The sequence below is a fragment of the Hordeum vulgare genome, chromosome 2H, assembly GCF_904849725.1.
Source record: "Hordeum vulgare subsp. vulgare chromosome 2H, MorexV3_pseudomolecules_assembly, whole genome shotgun sequence".
Taxonomy (NCBI): Eukaryota; Viridiplantae; Streptophyta; class Magnoliopsida; order Poales; family Poaceae; genus Hordeum; species Hordeum vulgare.
The window spans coordinates 385828230-385848141 of record NC_058519.1 but is presented as its reverse complement, the minus strand read 5'-3'; the positions used below and the strand labels follow the sequence as shown (position 1 = coordinate 385848141).

Sequence of the window (19912 nt, the reverse complement as noted above, 5' to 3'; positions counted from 1 at the left end):
CAGAAGCTTACACCCGAGTAAGGTAGTTGTGTGCGTATGGGAGTAAAGAGGAATTGATGTTTAATGATATGGTTGGGTTTACCTTAATGATTTCTAGTAGTTGCGGATGCTTGCTAGAGGTCCAATCATAAGTGCATATGATCCAAGTACGAAAAGTGTGTTAGCATATGCCTCTCCCTCATTGCATATGATAAGTCTCTATCATGTTATTTTAAATTTCCTATGGACAATCTTTCTCTTGCGTCACAAAAAAAGCTTTCTACTAAACAACCCCAAACTTTTATTTCCACGCTCTTTATTTTCTTGCAAAACATAACCTAACTTTTATTTACTTGCTCCTTATTACCTTGCAAAACTATCTATTACACCTACTAAGTACTTCTAGTTTCCTTCCCGCAAAATAATTTCATACTTGTTCTAGGTAAAGTAAGAGTTAGCGTGCGTAGAGTTGTATCGGTGGTCGATAGAACTTGATAGGTTATTAATTCTACCTTTATCTCCTTATTGTATTTGACACTCTTACTTATCTAAAAAGGATACAAAGGACCCCCTACACTTGTGGGTTATCAAGACCTTTTTCTAGCGCCGTTGTCGGGGAGCAATAGCATAGTGGTTGATATTCTCGTGTGTGCTTGTTTTCTTTATCACTAAGTAATTTTTATTTTCTATTATTAGTTGTTTCTATATTTAATTATGAGTAGGAAGTGCAAAATACCAAAAAATTGAGATGTACTTCCTCACCAAGTGGTTGAGGAACCACCCAAAATATATCCTTCTATTGAAGCTTATTACTTGGATCATCTTTGATCCCTTTGTGGTCGTGTTCAAAATCCAACTAGCTTAGTTGACGGAAAACCATTGAATGAGCATTCTTATTATGTGTGACATCGCTTATCTCAAAAAGGGAAACTCTTGTGGCATCAAATTAATACTTTGTGTTGCTATGCTTGGAATTTATGCAAAATATATGATTCTACTTGTTGTTCTGAAGAAACTAAAAAACACCTTCCTTACCAATGTGTGTTTAATGATAATAAAATATATCTTCTTATGCCAAGGAAGCCTATTGTTATTATGATGTTAAAAAAATTGAAGAATTTGTTGCTTTTAAGGGTGCTTATGAAATTGCTACTTTGATAGAAAAGTATGATGCTACTCTTTACAAATCTGAAAAATTTGCCATACTTCAATATTGCTATGAAAACTATGCTTATAATCCTTATGTTAAAGAATTTATTGAAAGAATGACCGCTTCCTTGGAAGAGAATAATATTTCGTAGGAATCTATGGAAGAAGAAATTGCTGAAACTATGAGCTCATTAGATGAAAAAGATGAGGGGGAGAGCGAAGAACAAAAGGAGGAAGTGCGAATTAGCTACCCGTGCCCACCTTCTAATGAGAGTAACTCTTCAACGCATACATTGATTAATTTCCCTTCGCACATGCCAAGGATGAATGCTATAATGAATTCTATGATCCCTTGGACTCATTTGAAATATCCCTTTTTGATGAACTTGATGCTTGTTATGCTTGTGGCCATGATGCTAATATGATTTATGCTTATGAAGATGAACTTGTTGTAGTTTCTTATGTTAAGCATGAAATTGTTGCTATTCCACCCACACATGATAGTCCTATTATCTTTTTGAATTCTCCCAACTACACCATATCGAAGAAGTTTGCACTTATTAAGGAATATATTGATGGGTTGCAATTTACCACTACACATGATGATTTTGATGGATATAATATGCATGTGATTTCTGCTCCAATTTGTAATTATTATGAGAGAGGAACCAAATCTTCACCTGTCTATGTTTCCAATACGATAAAATTGCAAGAAACTACTTATTCTATGTATTTGCCTTTACTTTGTGTGAATGAATTGTTCTTTTATGACATGTCAATGCATAGGAAAAGAGTTAGACTTCGTTGTCACATCATATATATATATATATCACTTTGTGCTCACTACTTAATTACGAATCATTGTTAATTAAAATTGGCTTTGATATACCTTGGGATTCGGGTGGATCAATTACTTAAGCACTATATGCCTAGCTTAATGGCTTTAAAGAAAGCACTGCCAGGGAGACAACCCGGGAGTTTAGAGAGTAATTTATTACTATTGTGTGCTTTTAAAATAATTAAAAATAAAAAGGTAAAGTGGGGAACCTAAAGCTTTTTCAAAAATAAAAGTGAAAGTGAGAAAGACGAGCATCGTTGAAGTGGGGGCTAGCCTTGAACTTTGGTCATGCCCATGGAAACTTTGAGAATCTTGATTATTGAAACTTTAAAACAAAAATAATTATCCCCTTCTGCAGATCCATTGTTTTACAAAAATAATGTGCCAAGATTTACCTTTATAATGTTTGAACTGCTTGTTTGATATGTGTTGCGCAAAAAGAGAAACTTTGGTTGTACTATTCGATTTTTCATATTTTACTGGAACAACAAACAATTCTGAACTTTTCACACATTACTATTATACAAATTTTATACCACTTCCTCAATTTTAAGAATTGTATGACTTACATAAGTATATGTTTCATCTGCATCTTTCCAAACTATCCTGTTTCTGACATATTGCTGTTATAGTTGCTTTGCGTACTTATGTTTTGAATTCTTGTTGAGACCATTGAATTGGGATCCATATAATTGTGATAGAATACAGTGGGTAATGTTATATTATTATTATACAATAATGTTATGGCGGGACATGATGATATTTGATGATATATGAACTAACCTCTCTAATGAAAGTTTTGTTAAAATCTGTGTGGATGAAGTGTTGGAAGATCGAGGAGGTATTGATATGAAAAGAATAAGGAGAGGCAAGAGCTCAAGATTGGGGATTCCCAAGGCACCAAAAGTAATTATTCAAGAGTCTAAGCTTGGGGATGCACCGAAAGTCATCCCATCTTTCTTCTTCAACTACTATCGGTATGTTTCAGTTATTGTTGTGTTCACATGATATGCGTAAATTCATGGAGTGTCGTGTGCCTTTTATTTTCCTTTCAGAAATTCACCATGCTTGTATGGGAAAGTCCATGGTTTATTTATAGAATGCTCTTTGCACTTCACTTATATCTTCTGACTATGGCTTTATAGAATGCTTCATGTGCTTCACTTATATCATTAAGTTGGATGCATGTTTTTTTACATATAGGAAACCGTTATTTGTGCAATGCTATTTTGCTTTATATTTATTAGAGCATGTCCAGGTCTTTTGTAGAAATAACTAAACTCTCGTTCTTCACTTATATTTGTTTGAGAGTTAATAAACAGTGACGGTAATTTGCATGGGTTATAAGACTAGTCCAAAAATAATAGGTATTCAAGGAGTGATGATGAAAACCAGCACATAATAGAGAAATTATGGGTTAATGATATTGATGTGGTAATGTGAAAGGGTGTGAGTGCATCATTGTTGATTCGTAGAAGTGTTGGTATTAAGAGCTGTTAACTTCTTGTTCATCTAAAAATTTAAAAGGCATGGTGAGGATGTGTGATCATTTCTATTCCTCAGTGAAATCCTAGTGTTGTTTCGAGTCGGAGTTGCGCGATGGTTAATTCCTCCCAACCCTCTCCCTCGGGCATCCGAGTAGTACTTTTATTTGTGATAAAACTAATAAAAATTTGCAATAAGTATATGAGTTATTTATGACTAATGTGATACCATGGACATACGCAATCTCACCTACTAATATTTGCTAGCCTCTTCGGTACGGTGCATTTCCCATTCTCACCTCGATGATTGGTACAACTTTCCTCGGTGCATCCAAACCCCATGAAGTGATACGCTCTGTTTCACATAAGCTTCACTATATCTTCCTCAAAACAGCCACCATACCAACCTATCATGGCATTTCCATAGTCATTCTGAGATATATTGCTATGCAACTTCCACCGTCACTTCATATGACTTGTACTTCCATTGTCATATTGCCTTGCATCATCGTAAGATAGCTATTTACATGGCTTGTCCATTTTTTTATATCTTTTGCTACGCTAGATCATTGCACATCGTGATACACTACGAGAGGCATTCATATAGAGTCATATCATCCTATTCATTTTTATATCAATTTGTAAGTAAATTAAAGTGTGATGATCATCATTATTAGAGCATTGTCCCAGTGAGGAAATAAAAATGGGGGAGGACAAATGAGCCCACCCTAAAAAAGAGAAATGGGAAGGTGAAAAAAAAGAAAAAAAAACCACCATAAAAAAAATAAACAAATAAATAAATAAATGAGAAAAAAAGAGAGAAGAGACTTTGCTACTATCCATTACCACACTTGTGCCTCAAAGTGGCACCATGTTCTTCATATAGAGAGTCTCTTGGTTTTTCACTTCCATATGCTAGTGGGAATTTTTTTAATTATAGAACTTGGCTTGTATATTCCGATGACGGGCGTCCTGAAATGTCCGAGGTCTTCATGAGCAATAAAGTTGGATGCACACCCACTTAGCTTCAGTCGAGCTCTCATACACTTATAGCTCTAGTGCATCCGTTGCATGGCAATCCCTATTCCTCGCATTGATTGTTGGGGAACGTCGCATGGGAAACAAAAAATTTCCTACGCGCACGAAGTCCTATCATGGTGATGTCCATCTATGAGAGGGGATTTCTAATCTACGTACCCTTGTAGATCGCACAGCAGAAGCGTTAAGAAACGCGGTTGATGTAGTGGAACGTCCTCATGTCCCTCGATCCGCCCCGCGAACCGTCCCACGAACCGTCCTGCGATCCGTCCCACGATCCGCTTCGATCTAGTGCCGAACGGACGGCACCTCCGTGTTCAGCACACGTACAGCTCGACGATGATCTCGGCCTTCTTGATCCAGCAAGAGAGACGGAGAGGTAGATGAGTTCTCCGGCAGCGTGACGGCGCTCCGGAGGTTGGTGGTGATCTAATCTCAGCAGGGCTCCGCCCGAGCTCCGCAGAAACGCGATCTAGAGGAAAAACCGTGGAGGTATGTGGTCGGGCTGCCGTGGCAAAAGTTGTCTCAAATCAGCCCTAATTGCTCCATATATATAGGAGGAGGGAGTGGAGGCTTGCCTTGAGGCTCAAGGAGCCCCAAGGGCTGCGCCACCAAGGGAGGAGGAGTCCTCCTCCGATCCTAGTCCAACTAGGATTGGAAAGTGGAGTCCTTCTCTCCTTTCCCACCTCTTTTTTTCTTCCTTTTCTCTTTGATTTTCTATCCTTGGCGCATAGGGCCTTCTTAGGCTGTCCCACCAGCCCACCAAGGGCTGGTGCGCCACCCCCAAGGCCTATGGGCTTCCCCGGGGTGGGTTGCCCACCCCCCCACCCCCCCAGTGAACACCCGGAACCCATTCGTCATTCCCGGTACATTCCCGGTAACTCCGAAAACCTTCCGGTAATCAAATGAGCTCATCCTATATATCAATCTTCGTTTCCGGACCATTCCGGAAACCCTCATGACGTCCGTGATCTCATCCGGGATTCCGAACAACATTTGATAACCAACCATATAACTCAAATACGCATAAAAAAAACGTCGAACCTTAAGTGTGCAGACCCTGCGGGTTCGAGAACTATGTAGACATGACCCGAGTGACTCCTCGGTCAATATCCAATAGCGGGACCTGGATGCCCATATTGGATACCACATATTCTACGAAGATCTTATCGTTTGAACCTCAGTGCCAAGGATTCATATAATCCCGTATGTCATTCCCTTTGTCCTTCGGTATGTTAGTTGCCCGAGATTCGATCATCAGTATCCCCATACCTATTTCAATCTCGTTTACCGGCAAGTCTCTTTACTCGTTCCGTAATACAAGATGCCGCAACTTACACTAAGTCACATTGCTTGCAAGGCTTGTGTGTGATGTTGTATTACCGAGTGGGCCCCGACATACCTCTCAGTCACACGGAGTGACAAATCCCAGTCTCGATCCATACTAACTCAACGAACACCTTCGGAGATACCTGTAGAGCATCTTTATAGTCACACAGTTACGTTGCAACGTTTGATACACACAAAGCATTCCTCCGGTGTCAGTGAGTTATATGATCTCATGGTCATAGGAACAAATACTTGACACGCAGAAAACAGTAGCAACAAAATGATACGATCAACATGCTACGTCTATTAGTTTTGGGTCTAGTCCATCACATGATTCTCCTCATGATGTGATCCCGTTATCAAGTAACAACACTTGCCTATGGCCAGGAAACCTTGACCATCTTTGATCAACGAGCTAGTCAACTAGAGGCTTACTAGGGACAGTGTTTTGTCTATGTATCCACACAAGTATTGTGTTTCCAATCAATACAATTATAGCATGGATAATAAACGATTATCATGAACTAAGAAATATAATAATAACTAATTTATTATTGCCTCTAGGGCATATTTCTAACAGTCTCCCACTTGCACTAGAGTCAATAATCTAGTTCACATCACCATGTGATTCCAACGAATCCAACACCCATATAGTTATGGGGTCTGATCACGTTTTGCTCGTGAGAGAGGTTTTAGTCAACGGTTCAGAAACTTTCAGATCCGTGTGTTCTTTACAAATCTTTATGTCATCTTATAGATGCTGCTACTATGTGCTATTCGGAAATACTCCAAATATCTACTCTACTATACGAATCCGTTTCACTACTCATAGTTATTCGGATTAGTGTCAAAGCTTGCATCGACGTAACCCTTTACGACGAACTCTTTAACCACCTCCATAATCGAGAAAAATTCCTTAGTCCATCAGTTACTAAGGATAAATTTTGACCGCTGCTAGTGATTCAATCATGGATCACTCTCTGTACCTCTCAACAGACTTTGAGTCAAGGCACTCATCACGTGCGGTACCCAGCATGGCATACTTCAGATTCTATGGCCAAGGCATAGAAGACGACCTTCGTCTATTCTCTTTATTCTGTCGGGGTAGGGTTTTGAGTCTTACTCAAATTCACACCTCACAACGCAACCAAGAACTCCTTCTTTGTTGATCTATTTTGAACTCCTTCAAAAACTTGTCAAGGCATGCATCTTGTTGAAACTTCTATTAAGCGCTTTCGATCTATCTTCATAGATCTTTGATGCTCAACGTTCAAGTAGCGCAATCCAGGTATTCCTTTGAAAACTCCTTTCAAACAACCTTGTATGCTTTACAGAAATTCTACATTACTTCTGATCCACAATATGTCAACCACATATACTTATCAAAAATTCTATAGTACATTACAAACCGAAAATCTTTGATCATCTCATCAAAGTGTATATTCCAACTCCGAGATGCTTGCACCAGTCCATTGAAGGATCGCTGGAGCTTGCATACTTGCTAGTATCTTTAGGATTGACAAAACCTCCTCGATGTATCACATACAATGTTTGCTCAAGGAAACCGTCGAGGAAACAATGTTTTGACATCCTATGTGCAATATTTCATAAATAATGCAGCAACTACTAACATAATTCTAACAGACTTTCAGCATCGCTACGAGTGAGAAAGTCTCATCATAGTCAACTGTTTGATCTTGTCGGAAACATCTTTGCGACAAGTCAAGCTTTTCTTAATAGTGACTTATCACCATCATTGTCTGTCTTCCTTTTAAAGATCCATCTTTACTCAATAGTCCTATGACCATCAAGTAGTTCTTCCAAAGTCTACACTTTGTTTTCATACATGGATCCTCTCTCGGATTTCATGGCCTCCAGCCATTTGTTGGAATCCGGGCCCACCATTGCTTTCTCCATAACTCGTAGGTTCATTGTTGCTCAACAACATGACCTCCAAGACAGGGTTACCGTACCACTCTGCAGTAGTACGCGACCTTGTCAACCTACGAGATTTGTAGTAACTTGATTCGATGCTCGATGATCACCATCATCAGCTTTCACTTCAATTAGTGTAGGCGCCACAGGAACAACTTCCTGCGCCCTGCTACACACTGGTTGAAGTGATGGTTCAATAACCTTATCAAGTTCTACCACCCTCCCACTCAATTCTTTCGAGAGAAACCTTTCCTCGAGAAAGGATCCGTTTCTAGCAACAAACACTTTGCTTTCGGATCTGAGATAGGAGATGTACCCAACTGTTTTGGATATCCTATGAAGATGCATTTATCCGCTTTGGGTTCGAGCTTATCAGACTGAAACTTTTTCACATAAGTGTCGAAGCCCCAAGCTTTCAAGAAACGAAAGTTTATATTTCTCTAAACCTCAGTCTATACTGTGTCATCTCAACGGAAATACGCGGTGCCCTATTTAAAGTGAATGCGGTTGTCTCTAATGCATAACCCATAAACAATAGTGGTAATTCAATAAGAGACATCATAGCATGCACCATACCAAATAGTGCGTGGCTATGACGTTCAGACACATCATCACACTATGATGTTCCAGGTGGCATGAACTGCGAAACAATTTCCACATTGTCTTAACTGCGTACCAAAACTCGTAACTCAGATATTCATTTCTATGATCATATCGTAGACAGTTTATCCTCTTGTTACGACGAACTTCACTCCGAAACAGAATTGAACTTTTCAATATTTCAGACTTGTGATTCATTAAGTAAATACTCTTGTATCTACTCAAATCGTCATTGAAGTAAGAACATAATGACATCCACTGCGTGCCTCGGCACCCATTGGATTGCATACATCAAAATGTATCACTTCCAACAAGTTACTATCTTATTTCATCTCAATGAAAACAAGGCCTTGCTCATGTGATGTGATTTGCATGTCACTTGTGATTCAAAATCAAGTGAGTATAAAGATCCATCAGCATGGAGCCTCTTCATGCAATTTATACCAACATGACTCAAGCGGCAGTGCCACAAGTAAGTGGTACTATCATCATTACCTCGTATCTTTTGGCACCAATATCATGAACATGTGTAACACTACAATCGAGATTCAACGAGAGTAACCATTATTCTCTTTAAATGAATAATCGTATTGCAATAAACATGATCCAATCATGTTCATGCTTAACGCAAGCACCAAATAACAATTATTTAGGTTTAACACCAATCCCGATGGTAGAGGGAGCGTGCGACGTTTGATCATATCAACCTTGGAAACACTTCCAACACGTATCGTCACCTCGCCTTTAGCTAGTCTCCGTTTATGTCGTAGCTTTCATTTCGTGTTACTAATCACTTAGCAACCGAACCGGTATCCAATACCCTCGTGCTACTAGGAGTACTAGTAAAGTACACATCAACATCATGTATATCAAATATACTTCTTTCGACTTTTGCCAGCCTTCTTATCTACCAAGTATCTAGAGTTGCTCCGCCTCAGTGACTGTTCCCCTCATTACAGAAGCACTTAGTCTCGGGTTTGGATTTAATCTTGGGTCTCTTCATTAGTGCAGCAATTGTTTTGCCGTTTCACGAAGTATCCCTTCTAGCCCTTGCCTTTCTTGAAACTTAGTGGTTTTACTAACCATCAATTATTGATGCTCCTTCTTGATTTCTACTTTCGCAGTGTCAAACATCGCGAATTGCTCAAGGATCATTGTATCTATCCTTGATATGTTATAGTTCATCACGAAGCTCTCACAGCTTGGTAGCAGTGACTTTGGAGAACCATCACTATCTCATCTGGAAGATTAACTCCCACTTGATTCAAGCGATTGTCGTACTCAGATAATCTGAGCACACGCTCAACGATTGAGCTTTTCTCCCTTACTTTGTGGACAAAGAATCTTGTCATAGGTCTCGTACCTCTTAACAAGGGCACAAGCATGAAATCACAATTTCATCTTTTTAGAACATCACTTATGTTCCGTGACGTTTCAAAACGTCTTCGGCGCCTTGCTTCTAAGCCATTAAGTATTTTATACTGAACTATCGTGTAGTCATCAGAAACGTGTATGTCGGATGTTCACAGCATCCACAGACGACGCTCGAGGTGCAGCACACCGAGTGGTGCATTAAGGACATAAGCCTTCTGTGCAGCAACGAGGACAATCCTCTGCAAAGTTTGCTACTATCAACTTTCAACTAAATTTTCTCTAGGAACATATAAAAATAGTAGAGCTATAGCGCAAGCTACATCGTAATTCGCAAAGACCATTAGACTATGTTCATGAAAATTAGTTTAATTAATCATATTACTTAAGAACTCCCACTCAAAAAGTACATCTCTCTAGTCATTTGAGTGGTACATGATCCAAATCCAATATCTCAAGTCCAATCATCACGTGAGTCGAGAATAGTTTCAGTGGTAAGCATCTCTATGCTAATCATATCAACTATACGATTCATGCTCGACCTTTCGGTCTCATGTGTTCTGAGTCCATGTCTGCACATGCTAGGCTCATCAAGCTTAACCCGAGTGTTCCGCGTGTGCAACTGTTTTGCACCCGTTGTATGTGAACGTTGAGTCTATCACACCCGATCATCACGTGGTGTCTCGAAACGAAGAACTGTCGGAACGGTGCACAGTCGGGGAGAACACAATTTCGTCTTGAAATTTTAGTGAGAGATCACCTCATAATGCTACCGTCGTTCTAAGCAAGATAAGGTGCATAAAGGATTAACATCACATGCAATTCATAAGTGACATGATATGGCCATCATCATGTGCTTCTTGATCTCCATCACCAAAGCACCGGCATGATCTTCTTGTCACCGGCGTCACACTATGATCTCCATCATCATGATCTCCATCAACGTGTCGCCATCGGGGTTTGTCGTGCTACTCATGCTATTACTACTAAAGCTACGTCCTAGCAATATAGTAGACGCATCTGCAAGCACAAACGTTAGTTTAAAGACAACCCTATGGCTCCTGCCGGTTGTCGTACCATCGACGTGCAAGTCGATATTAACTATTACAACATGATCATCTCATACATCCAATATATCACATCACATCGTTGGCCATATCACATCACAAGCATACCCTGCAAAAACAAGTTACACGTCCTCTAATTGTTGTTGCATGTTTTACATGGTGACCATGGGTATCTAGTAGGATCGCATCTTACTTACGCAAACACCACAACGGAGATATATGAATTGCTATTTAACCTCATCCAAGGACCTCCTCGGTCAAATCCGATTCAACTAAAGTTGGAGAAACCGACACTCGACGGTCATCTTTGAGCAACAGAGTTACTCGTAGCGATGAAACCAGTCTCTCGTAAGCGTACGAGTAATGTCGGTCCGAGCCGCTTCGATCCAACAATACCGCGGAATCAAGAAAAGACTAAGGATGGCAGCAAAACGCACATCACCGCCCACAAAAACTTTTGTGTTCTACTCGAGAAGACATCTACGCATGAACCTAGCTCATGCTGCCACTGTTGGGGAACGTCGCATGGGAAACAAAAAATTTCCTACGCGCACGAAGTCCTATCATGGTGATGTCCATCTACGAGAGGGGATTTCTGATCTACGTACCCTTGTAGATCGCACAGCAGAAGCGTTAAGAAACGCGGTTGATGTAGTGGAATGTCCTCACGTCCTTCGATCCGCCCCGCGAACCGTCCCGTGATCCGTCCCACGATCCGCTTCGATCTAGTGCCAAACAGACGGCACCTCCACGTTCAGCACACGTACAGCTCGACGATGATCTCGGCCTTCTTGATCCAGCAAGAGAGACGGAGAGGTAGATGAGTTCTCCGGCAGCGTGACGGCGCTCCGGAGGTTGGTGGTGATCTAATCTCAGCAGGGCTCCGCCCGAGCTCCGCAGAAACGCGATCTAAAGGAAAAACCGTGGAGGTATGTGGTCGGGCTGCCGTGGCAAAAGTTGTCTCAAATCAGCCCTAATTGCTTCATATATATAGGAGGAGGGAGGGGAGGCTTGCCTTGAGGCTCAAGGAGCCCCAAGGGCTGCGCCACCAAGGGAGGAGGAGTCCTCCTCCAATCCTAGTCCAACTAGGATTGGAAAGTGGAGTCCGTCTCTCCTTTCCCACCTCCTTTTTTTTCCTTTTCTCTTTGATTTTCTATCGTTGGCGCATAGGGCCTTCTTGGGCTGTCCCACCAGCCCACCAAGGGCTGGTGCGCCACCCCCAAGGCCTATGGGTTTCCCCGGGGTGGGTTGCCCCCCCCCCCCCGGTGAACACCCGGAACCCATTCGTCATTCCCGGTAACCTCCGAAAACCTTCCGGTAATCAAATGAGGTCATCCTATATATCAATCTTCGTTCCCGGACCATTCCGGAAACCCTCGTGACGTCCATGATCTCATCCGGGATTCCGAACAACATTCGGTAACCAACCATATAACTCAAATACGCATAAAACAACGTCGAACCTTAAGTGTGCACACCCTGCGGGTTCGAGAACTATGTAGACATGACCCGAGTGACTCCTCGGTCAATATCCAATAGCGGGATCTGGATGCCCATATTGGATACCACATATTCTACGAAGATCTTATCGTTTGAACCTCAGTGCCAAGGATTCATATAATCCCGTATGTCATTCCCTTTGTCCTTCGGTATGTTAGTTGCCCGAGATTCGATCGTCAGTATCCCCATACCTATTTCAATCTCGTTTACCGGCAAGTCTCTTTACTCGTTTCGTAATACAAGATCCCGCAACTTACACTAAGTCACATTGCTTGCAAGGCTTGTGTGTGATGTTGTATTACCGAGTGGGCCCCGAGATACCTCTCCGTCACACGGAGTGACAAATCCCAGTCTCGATCCATACTAACTCAACCGAACACCTTCGGAGATACCTGTAGAGCATCTTTATAGTCACACAGTTACGTTGCAACGTTTGATACACACAAAGCATTCCTCCGGTGTCAGTGAGTTATATGATCTCATGGTCATAGGAACAAATACTTGACACACAGAAAACAGTAGCAACAAAATGACACGATCAACATGCTACGTCCATTAGTTTTGGGTCTAGTCCATCACATGATTCTCCTCATGATGTGATCCCGTTATCAAGTAACAACACTTGCCTATGGCCAGGAAACCTTGACCATCTTTGATCAACGAGCTAGTCAACTAGAGGCTTACTAGGGACAGTGTTTTGTCTATGTATCCACACAAGTATTGTGTTTCCAATCAATACAATTATAGCATGGATAATAAACGATTATCATGAACTAAGAAATATAATAATAACTAATTTATTATTGCCTCTAGGGCATATTTCCAACATTGCTATCTATTGATGGGCATCTCCATAACCCGTTGATACACCGAGTTGCGACAAGACTTTCTTCTCCACTTTTACCCCTTTGAAACCTATCACCGCATTCTATTCCACTTATATGCTATGTCCATGGGTTCATGGTCTATTAGAAAAAGTCCTGCTAGTGGCGCACCTGTTTTGGCTACTAATGGCGCACTACAGGTGCGCCACTAGCATCACGCCATTAGAATTTTTTACTAATGACGCACCACAGGTGCGCCATTAGTATCTGGTATACTAATGGTGCACCAGGCAGTGCGCCATTACTATAGCCCATGATGCGCCATTAGTATGCCTCCCAGGGGGCCATATTTACTCATGTGCTTTGGCTTACTAATGGCACCCTAGTTGACGATACGCCACTAGTGGGCTTTTTGCAGTGCGCCACTAAAGTGCTGAGTGGTGCGCCACTAGTAAGTCTCCGAATACAATTCATCATATTAGTCGTGCAGATTTTCATTAGAAATTTCAGCAGCATAACGCCTGGAGAAGAATCAAAATCAACAAGTAAAATGAAGCCGTATTATATTTCGAAATTCATCATTCATGCACTCCCAAGTCGTTCAATGAAACATAGCATATTATGTTTCATCATACAAAATCATTTCCCCAACACAAGTGAAATAAAGCTAACAATCTAACAGCTTCCACTACTCACCGCTGTCCCTTCCTTCCTTGCTTGCTCGTGTTGTCATTCTTTTATTTGAATGAATGGTGACCGGTGGGCTTCTACGCACTGAGAGACGTACCTTCCTCGCGTTCTTGAATACAAAAGGAGCTAAGAGCTAGCACCCAGCAAGCAATCAGGCACTAGCTTCACACCAACCAAATTACGATCAAGCAGTGCTACAAGATCCATCCATTCATCCGTCTTCTCGCCTTTCACAACATCAAACTTCCGGGTGGCCTGCACGCACACACAAAGACAGAGATGAATCAATTCAAAATCATACAAATATCATCAAAACTATTTTACATATATCAGCCCATCCAAATCTTTCCTATGTCACATAATGAAAAAAATGACAACACAATTGGTATCTTCTGGAACGCCTTTACTACATTGTATCAATATAAGAACATCTGCTGGTCTTGCTGCATCCACATCAAATGAACCACACAAAAAATCAACTTTGTTCACAGAAACCACATGGTTCATGGCTAGATAGGTTTGCACGGCAGTAGTTGGCAGATTCAGAACCACCCCTGTACCAAAATCCTAACCTGAGATGGGCACCAAGCCTCTAGGGCTTTGCAAGTTTGCACATCAGTTCAACCGACCGTGTGAAACCGACCTGTAAACCAGCAACCACAGGATCTAATGACATTCTAACAACAATCCAGGGACACTGATGAAGAGATGATGTCAATGCACAAGCACAGGGACAAAAAGTAAAAAAATTGACTCTCATTCATGGTGAACCAGGAAAAGTAATAAACAAGGAGAAGAGCATATACATGATAATTCATGATCAATCCGACCCATATCGAGGAGGCAAGAAACAATTTGCAATTCGGCAATAACCAGCCAACAGACAAAGCCTGTCGACTTCCTTTCAGCAGTCAGCAGATCCAAAGTGGGAAAAATCTGAATTGCACCTCATCTATCTCAACTGTATTTTCCATCTTGCATGGTTTGAATTTTTACTCTATTTTTTGAAAAAATATAATGTTTTTTTCAAAACAACATGATTCCTGCACTCATTAAGAAGAAAGGAGTTTCTCCGTTAATTAGGGAAAAACGAGCGAAACCGATTGCCCAGTTTATTATGGAAAATCGGGCAAAAAAACATCACAACCGTTGAGCGAAAAACATAATGTTTCGTAGACAAAATTATTGTCACTTAGCAACCACGGCATGAACAGAGCAACTATGTTTCACGACGTGAGAGCACTGATCGAACTACTGCTACAGAAATGGAGGTTTGGTAAGTTCTCAGAAAATCTTCCTCTATATGGAAAAGAAACGACACCCTTTCTCATCCAAAATATATACACACCCTCCTTTATAGGCAAAGATCAGAAACAAACCCCAAGACAAGTTCACAAATTGCTTTGTAGCAAAAACTGATACCCACACAAATATGTTCAAAACTGGAATAATTATTTATTTATTTATTTTTGCTTTAGAAATCATTTATGTGGTACCATGGTTGATAGCTTTTGACCTGTTGGGGCCTCATAATTTTATTGTCAGGGTCATCAAGTGACTCCTTCCAATCTGCTAACCAACCAGCCACACGAGGAATTGCAAATAGCACAGGGAAAAATTCTGTAGTTAAACCCATTGCTCTGACGACCAACGAGTCATCATTTAAGTATTGCAATAACAAAAAATAGGATGGAAGAAACGAAACAATTGATATACCTATATATCAGACCAGAGTAAATATCCACATTTGGATACATCTTCCTCTCGATAAAATACTCGTCTAGCAGTGTTGCCTTCTCCAAAGCAACAACAACCTGGTATGGCATCAGAAAACATCATAAGGATGTGTTTGTTTCGTAGTCTTAGATCTGAGAGTAGCATAAAACACACAGCTTTAGTTCAGTCATAAAAATGACAGATGGTGAAGAATTGGACAATAGAAGTTCATGAATATTGTTCCTTTCAACAGTCATCTGATCCAAAGTAGAAATAATCTGAATTGCACTTCATGTATCCTACCGGTTTCCTTGGTCAATTTTCAACCAGTAGGAAAATATAGTTTTACTGTATTTTCTATCTTGCCCGGTTTGAACTTTTACTCTATTATTTTGCAAAACATAATGTTCCATACTCAAAATTACTGTCACTTGGCAACCACAACATGAACAGAGCAACTCTGTTTCATGACGTGAGAGCACTGATCAAACTCCCACTACAGAATTGGAGGTTTGGTAAAGTTCCAGAAAATCTTCCTCTCTATGAGCAAAAGCGACACCCCAGATCAGAAACTAACCACAGGGCAAGTTCACAAATTGCTACAAACATTTCAGCCAAAGAGTAGAGGATGGAGCATAATAAATCAACCAAAAAGCATCTACAAATTACTTTGAACCCCGGAGAGACTGTTGTTGTTGTTAATATGGATGTTACTCCAAGTAGACATTCAAAGAAACTGAATCATTCAACCGAGCCTCCATTGTATGCCAAAAAAACAAAAGTATGTTTATTTGGCTTTACAAATCATCTTGGTTGGTGTAAACTCAAACATGTGTTAGTTTTTTCAGAGAAATAGGCACATAGCAGTGTGGCGGTAATCATGCTATTTTACAAACGTACCAAAAGATGTTTTTTTTTACTGGGAATCATTTCAGTGTACTATAGATGTGTCAATGTTCATGGTGTTATATATGTGGAATGCTTTTCAGAGAAAATCAGGAATTAAAACCTGCAAGTATAGTCAAAACCTGCAACAACCTATGTTCATGGTGATATATGTGTTAAGAAGATCAACATATTCTCTACAGTATAGCTGCTCCTACAGGAAGGGAAACAGACCAGCAGACCTACTGTTCATCTAAAAAAAGGAAGCAGAGCCTTTGATCAAAATAAAAATCATTGACACTCAAACTTGAAAATGAAAAAGGGGAGCATGCTTTCTACGAAATGCTGATACCAGAAAAAATATGTCCAAAATTGAAATCTTTTTTTTTTTTGCTTAAGAAATCATTGATGGAGTACATCTTAGTCAACCTCAATCACAAATATCTCGGATGTTCAGAAAAAACAGGCACATGGCAGCTAAACAGTAATCATGCTATTTACAGAAGCCGACCTAGTATTTCGAATGCTATTCCCCTAGTGGTGTACCACCTCCACAGGCCCACCTACTAAACCGATGTGAACTTTTTCCCAACAAAATTGATATCCAAACAAATATTTTCAAAACTGATATCCAAACAAATAGGCCATATCTAGAACACCAGCTCCATATCAGGAAAAGCCCATGTTATTAATAGAGTTTGGCTTTCACATGAAATGCAGCTAATCAAAGATTTTCAATAATGCTGATGAGTAAAGCCACTATCAATGACAAGCAGGCATTGACATTTCTCTTAAGAAATTAAAGTTCCACATATTCCAGCAAGAGGACAAGCACTATTCCATTTTAGAAAAACAATGATAAGCGCAAGTTCCATTCCAAGGGGAACTAGTCCATGACTCGATGTGGGTGGGGGCAGAGAAGCTCACCTGTGCAAGTTGTAGCCTAGTCTGGATAGTACCGCCGTGGTTGTGGCGTAGAGAGAAAAATCACAAAAAATGCCACCCGTCCCGTCCACCTTAGCCATCATCCTCGATATGATGGGGCCCACCCTCAGGTTGGCCAAGTGGTTGGCAAAGCTGCTCATCGATCACTGCAGCAAACATGAATATTTTCCAACAAACAAATGGTCAGTAGCTGGCTGCAACAAGAGTACAGAGGAGCATTATATTATTTTCCTGGGATAAAAAAAGGTTAAACTGAGGTTTTCCTCTCCATGTGGCACATCCAAGTTAGAACCATGGAACTTTGGAGACTATGTCGATTAAAAATACCAACTAAGATAAAGCTAGAAACTAGTCCACTGTGAAAAGGATCACGATGAGAGTGTCTACAAACTATGCTAGAGACAGAGCAGCGATAACTTGAAGAAAAAGCATCTTAGGTAGGGAGGGAGGGAGGGAGGGAGGGAGGGAGCACCTATGCCTTTGCCGGGGAGGAAGACGAGGCAAATCATGCAGGACGGGAGGGAGGCGTCGGAGTGGGAGAAGAATGAATCCCCATCAATCCAATCAGGGTGGTCTGTGGAAGAAGAATCCCACACATTCACCAAAGAATGAATCCCCATCAATCCAATCAGGGTGGTCTGTGGAAGAAGAATCCCACACATTCACCTTCTATCAGTACCAGGTGAGAGTGGTACTACACAAACGCAATCACTATTATTACCTTGTAGTCATCATACTTCTCGTAGTATATTTTCCAAAAGAATGACGGGAACGGCGCGATGCCGGTCCATGTCACAAGCAGCAACCAATCGACGACGATGTAAGTTGCGTGTCTGCTCAGCTTGTGATGGATGAATTGTTGGATCTGTTAGCCATGGGGTTCAGGCTAACCATGATAATAGTGGCGTTTGGGTCTTTAGGCATAAGCATTTCTTGGCCGGCTGGCCCTGTTCTGTTGACATCCGAGCCGGGCCTCAGGTCACCTGCATTAGCATTGTAAACAGCAACATGCCAATGAGAATGAGACAATACCGAGTTGTACAATGGGCATGACAAGATCCAGTCTTAGTAAATGGGGTCCAATAATTTTTGGTTCCCGGTAACGAATTATTATCAGCAAAAGTAACCTATTTTTTATGATCTACAAAGTCTGAAATGAGCTGACTCTGAATTCTGAACAGTAGCACATTTTTTCTTCAGTCTAGTAGTGCATAGTATTGCTAATTTCTCATCCTTGGGAATCGGGACTCACACAAGAATTTATATTTTGCTGAAGAATAGCATTAGCACAGTTTGCCTGACTTAAAACCAAATCGACCCGTCCAGATTTCTGAACTGAACTGAACTGCAGAAAATCCTAAACCTAACTGAATTGAACACTGTCAAGTCTGAATAAAATTTTGAACTGTTGAGAACGAAAGAATGCAGATTCCTCTTGTTTGGTACCCACACGGGGAATTGGAGCAGACCTCCCCTTCGTCGTTGGTGTAGATGAAGCGCTTGACGCACGGTGAAACCTGCAGAGGGCGCTGCTGGCGATGGAGCTTGCCGTTCTTGTCCTCGCCGTCGGCGACGACGCTGACGGAGAAGACCATGTGCCACGTCCCGCCTGGGCGTAGTCGTCCGTGATCTTGATGTTGAGCAGGCACTTGCCCACGTACGGCTCCTTGGGCCAGAACTTGTTGGTCACCACCCGCTCGTTTCCGGCCGTGATCCTCTGCCGCACCTCCTGCCTGCCTGCGGCGCGCACGGTCGCCATGGCCGCCCGCGGGCTAGGCGCTTCCATGGGCGCGAGGAGTGAGGGATGGAGGGAGAGATGGCAGCTCAGTTCCCATGGCAGCGGCTTGGTGGAGGTCGGACGGAGTGGAAGGACGAGAGAATGATATCGGCTTGGCTAGGGTTGGGTGGAATGAGGAGGCGACGGTGGGAGAGGAGGATGGCCGCGGTCAGTGGGGGGAGGGGAGACCGCGTGCGCGTCTCGGCGGCGGGGCGGTGGGAGAAGAAGAGGGACGCGGCGGCGGGCGGCGGGGCTGGGGTTGGGGCAGAGGAGGTCGTCGGCAGCTGAGACTGGGGTTGGGGATCGAGAGAGGAGTCGTGGGTTGGGTTGGGTTGGACTAGTTAAACCAGTAACGGAGCACGGTGCACTCTGCCCCGGTGCGCTATTAGTAATTTTGAGAAAAAAAGTTTGTTAGGAATGGCGCATCGTGTGTGTGGTGCGTCATTAGTGTTCATCACACTAATGACGCACCTGCACATGGTGCGTCACTGCTATATAGTAGTGGCGCACCACTTGTCTAGTGCGTCATTAGTGTTTATATTATCTATAACTCTTTTCCTAGTAGTGACATGTATTGTGTGAAGAATAAAAAGTTGATACATATTGAAAAAGTACGGTCCAATTGCCTCACTTGGGCACCGTGGTGCTTGAAATTTTTATTAATGTGGTGAAGATGGAGCCGTGCCTTGCTAATACAATAAGATGAATGGGGGTAAACATTCTTTGAGGACCGTATACTTTGAAAGATTGATGATTTTGCTACTTGTGCTTATTAGTATTACTAT

At 41.6% G+C, this 19912-nt stretch overlaps 1 long non-coding RNA gene across 2 annotated transcripts; it reads right to left on the bottom strand.

Annotated features, from left to right (window-relative positions):
- Positions 1–13660: 13660 nt before the first annotated feature.
- LOC123426375 lies at positions 13661–18713 on the bottom strand. Of its 2 annotated transcripts, XR_006622185.1 has the most exons (6): positions 18603–18713; positions 18072–18333; positions 17823–17988; positions 17333–17496; positions 15521–15618; positions 13661–14059 (listed from the first exon to the last, which is right to left on the bottom strand). It is a non-coding gene; the product is annotated as an uncharacterized LOC123426375 (long non-coding RNA). The 2 variants fall into 2 exon arrangements; XR_006622184.1 differs by having other exon boundaries at positions 18072–18713.
- Between the last annotated feature and the right edge of the window lie 1199 nt (positions 18714–19912).